Here is a 5,323-nt window from a genome sequence, read left to right as displayed (position 1 = left end):
TATTCACTACTTCTAGTACAGCTCCTTTATCCCTGTTACTATATTCACTACTTCTAGTACAGCTCCTTTATCCCTGTTACTATATTCACTACTTCTAGTACAGCTCCTTTATCCCTGTTACTATATTCATTACTTCTAGTACATCTCCTTTATCCCTGTTACTATATTCACTACTTCTAGTACAGCTCCTTTATCCCTGCTACTATATTCACTACTTCTAGTACAGCTCCTTTATCCCTGTTACTATATTCACTACTTCTAGTACAGCTCCTTTATCCCTGTTACTATATTCACTACTTCTAGTACAGCTCCTTTATCCCTGTTACTATATTCACTACTTCTAGTACAGCTCCTTTAGCCCTGTTACTATATTCACTACTTCTAGTACAGCTCCTTTAGCCCTGTTACTATATTCACTACTTCTAGTACAGCTCCTTTAGCCCTGTTACTATATTCACTACTTCTAGTACAGCTCCTTTAGCCCTGTTACAATATTCACTACTTCTAGTACAGCTCCTTTAGCCCTGTTACTATATTCACTACTTCTAGTACAGCTCCTTTAGCCCTGTTACTATATTCACTACTTCTAGTACAGTTCCTTTATCCCTGTTACTATATTTACTACTTCTAGTACAGCTCCTTTATCCCTGTTACTATATTCACTACTTCTAGTACAGCTCCTTTCTCCCTGTTACTATATTCACTACTTCTAGTACAGATCCTTTTTCCCTGTTACTATATTCACTACTTCTAGTACAGCTCATCTATCCCTGTTACTATATTCACTACTTCTAGTACAGCTCCTTTATCCCTGTTACTATATTCACTGCTTCTAGTACAGCTCCTTTATCCCTGTTACTATATTCACTACTTCTAGTACAGCTCCTTTATCCCTGTTACTATATTCACTACTTCTAGTACAGCTCCTTTATCCCTGTTACTATATTCACTACTTCTAGTACAGCTCCTTTATCCCTGTTACTATATTCACTACTTCTAGTACAGCTCCTTTATCCCTGTTACTATATTCGCTACTTCTAGTACAGCCCCTTTATCCCTGTTACTATATTCGCTACTTCTAGTACAGCCCCTTTATCCCTGTTACTATATTCGCTACTTCTAGTACAGCTCCTTTATCCCTGTTACTATATTCGCTACTTCCAGTACAGCTCCTTTATCCCTGTTACTATATTCACTACTTCTAGTACAGCTCCTTTATCCCTGTTACTATATTCACTACTTCTAGTACAGCTCCTTTATCCCTGTTACTATATTCACTACTTCTAGTACAGCTCCTTTATCCCTGTTACTATATTCGCTACTTCTAGTACAGCCTTTTTATCCCTGTTACTATATTCGCTACTTCTAGTACAGCCCCTTTATCCCTGTTACTATATTCGCTACTTCTAGTACAGCCCCTTTATCCCTGTTACTATATTCGCTACTTCTAGTACAGCTCCTTTATCCCTGTTACTATATTCGCTACTTCTAGTACAGCTCCTTTATCCCTGTTACTATATTCGCTACTTCTAGTACAGCTCCTTTATCCCTGTTACTATATTCGCTACTTCTAGTACAGCTCCTTTATCCCTGTTACTATATTCACTACTTCTAGTACAGCTCCTTTATCCCTGTTACTATATTCACTACTTCTAGTACAGCTCCTTTATCCCTGTTACTATATTCACTACTTCTAGTACAGCTCCTTTATCCCTGTTACTATATTCACTACTTCTAGTACAGCTCCTTTATCCCTGTTACTATATTCACTACTTCTAGTACAGCTCCTTTATCCCTGTTACTATATTCGCTACTTCTAGTACAGCTCCTTTATCCCTGTTACTATATTCGCTACTTCTAGTACAGCCCCTTTATCCCTGTTACTATATTTGCTACTTCTAGTACAGCCCCTTTATCCCTGTTACTATATTCGCTACTTCTAGTACAGCCCCTTTATCCCTGTTACTATATTCGCTACTTCTAGTACAGCTCCTTTATCCCTGTTACTATATTCACTACTTCTAGTACAGCTCCTTTATCCCTGTTACTATATTCGCTACTTCTAGTACAGCTCCTTTATCCCTGTTACTATATTCGCTACTTCTAGTACAGCTCCTTTATCCCTGTTACTATATTCGCTACTTCTAGTACAGCTCCTTTATCCTTGTTACTATATTCGCTACTTCTAGTACAGCTCCTTTATCCCTGTTACTATATTCGCTACTTCTAGTACAGCTCCTTTATCCCTGTTACTATATTCGCTACTTCTAGTACAGCTCCTTTATCCCTGTTACTATATTCGCTACTTCTAGTACAGCTCCTTTATCCCTGTTACTATATTCGTTACTTCTAGTACAGCTCCTTTATCCCTGTTACTATATTCACTACTTCTAGTACAGCTCCTTTATCCCTGTTACTATATTCACTACTTCTAGTACAGCTCCTTTATCCCTGTTACTATATTCACTACTTCTAGTACAGCTCCTTTATCCCTGTTACTATATTCACTACTTCTAGTACAGCTCCTTTATCCCTGTTACTATATTCACTACTTCTAGTACAGCTCCTTTATCCCTGTTACTATATTCACTACTTCTAGTACAGCTCCTTTATCCCTGTTACTATATTCACTACTTCTAGTACAGCTCCTTTATCCCTGTTACTATATTCACTACTTCTAGTACAGCTCCTTTATCCCTGTTACTATATTCACTACTTCTAGTACAGCTCCTTTATCCCTGTTATTATATTCACTACTTCTAGTACAGCTCCTTTATCCCTGTTACTATATTCACTACTTCTAGTACAGCTCCTTTATCCCTGTTACTATATTCACTACTTCTAGTACAGCTCCTTTATCCCTGTTACTATATTCACTACTTCAAGTACAGCTCCTTTATCCCTGTTACTATATTCACTACTTCTAGTACAGCTCCTTTATCCCTGTTACTATATTCACTACTTCTAGTACAGCTCCTTTATCCCTGTTACTATATTCACTACTTCTAGTACAGCTCCTTTATCCCTGTTACTATATTCACTACTTCTAGTACAGCTCCTTTATCCCTGTTACTATATTCACTACTTCTAGTACAACTCCTTTATCCCTGTTACTATATTCACTACTTCTAGTACAGCTCCTTTATCCCTGTTACTATATTCACTACTTCTAGTACAGCTCCTTTATCCCTGTTACTATATTCACTACTTCTAGTACAGCTCCTTTATCCCTGTTACTATATTCACTACTTCTAGTACAGCTCCTTTAGCCCTGTTACTATATTCACTACTTCTAGTACAGCTCCTTTATCCCTGTTACTATATTCACTACTTCTAGTACAGCTCCTTTATCCCTGTTACTATATTCACTACTTCTAGTACAGCTCCTTTATCCCTGTTACTATATTCACTACTTCTAGTACAGCTCCTTTAGACTGTGATTCCCATTTTTTATTTCTTTTCTTTGACACCCACCATAATTAGACACAGCAAAGCCTTACTATGTCTAGGCAATTCCGATTCTGTAACATAACTCAGGAAAATCATTTCCATAATTATACCAATTTGCTTACACAGTATCTCTGACAGAGCAGTCTGCTGGGAATCTTTAAAGTCTGCCAACTCATTACACTCCCAGAAAATATGTTTCTAATTATCTCTTTCTTCTCCATCACACCTCCAACATTTGCTGTCTACCTGAGGAAACATTCTCTGGAGTCCTCTTGGGGTATAAACATATCTATGTAAATATTTCCAAGCAATAATCGTAAATCTTCTAGATTTTGTTGCATATTTGGGAGACATACATATATCCCCCATTGTTTCTTTGTGAATTGCTTATCCAGTCTTTCTTCCCAATCCTTTCTAACCTAATCTGATTGATTCTTACAGTTATCATGCAGTATTTTATATGCTCTACTAGTTATTCCAACAGTGACATAACTTTCGACCAGCATTTATTTATTGTTGTAAGAAAATCCTTCTATATTACACATTTTATAAACAAAGAAATTGTGTCTAGATCTAGGGATGTTTTTGTCCTCCTTTACTCAGCCCACATTAGGATAATCACTGAATATAATGCCCCCTTTGACAGGTATATGTCCAGATGCATACAGATACTACAACTGAAATGCTCACAGATGTATCTTACTAAAAGGATACAATGCCTAAACAACATGTCCTACACAGAATGACTCAAACCCCTGTAACCATACTTGCAATCCTACAGACTGCTATGATGTGACCTGTGTTTGGCCTACAAGGCATCCTCCAACCCTTTACTGATGGATTTACTGCATATCAGCAAGGCAAATGTCAATAGAAATACTTACTTTAAGGATCTAAACCACTTTTGCAATATTAACAGAATGGTTTGGAGGGACAGATACATTTCACAGAGGATACCCCTGCAATGGAACAGACTCACCATCCACATAAAACAAAATTCATCCCCATCTATTTTTAAGTGCAACTTAGATCTATGGATGGGAAACAGAGAATTTACCCCAGGACTGCCCCCTGTAATAATAATGGATGGATGCAGCCCCTAAATACTTTATCCCATACATGGGTCTCCTCAAATTATCTATGGTATGATCCCAGTTATTCTCTTTTTGGGTAATATAAAAATATCGACCATGGAATGGGTAAGACCAATCTACAACTAAATGGGAGAGGTTATTTCAAGCACAAAAAGGGATACTGGCTAGGGATAAAATAGCCTACAGGGGCATCTAACCTAGTAGTTACCTATGAACCTGTGAATCTATGATCATCACTACCAGAACAACCATGGAGCACATAATTACAGTCTTTTTTTTAGCTTGTTTTTATGGTATGCATTGCCTATAACACAAGCTTGCATTACTTGTCCTATTCAACTCACCATTCCTAGCCAATGCATGACAGGGGGAATTCAGAAAAACATACCTCAATGAGGAAGCCATATCTCAGAAGGTTTCCTTATTATGTTAAGTCTTTTGCCTTCTTAGACCTCTCTACCACTGATGTTTTCCCCTTGTGGAGGCTCAGCCAGAGAGTGGTCTTGTTGGGGAAGCCACTTAATGCAGTAGGTTAAGGAAGAAGCTGATGGTAATTAGATATGTACTGTCCCTGAAAATGTTTATGACTCCCAATTTGTGTGGACAAGATTCAGAGAATCACTCAGGTGAGTAGAATGTTACTCCTAGGAGAAAAAAGAGAATGCCGTCAAAAGTCTATGTTCACCCATTCACTTCTATAGCAATACCCGCAGTGCAGGAAAGTGCTGTGTGGCCATATGTTTGGGGGTGTGACTGTGTCTATGTGTGTGTGTTTGTCT

This window comes from Protopterus annectens, chromosome 8.part0 (assembly GCF_019279795.1).
Source record: "Protopterus annectens isolate FY-2018-M chromosome 8.part0, PAN1.0, whole genome shotgun sequence".
NCBI lineage: Eukaryota > Metazoa > Chordata > Ceratodontiformes > Protopteridae > Protopterus > Protopterus annectens.
The sequence above is the reverse complement of the archived record's forward strand: the minus strand, read 5'-3'. Positions refer to the sequence as shown.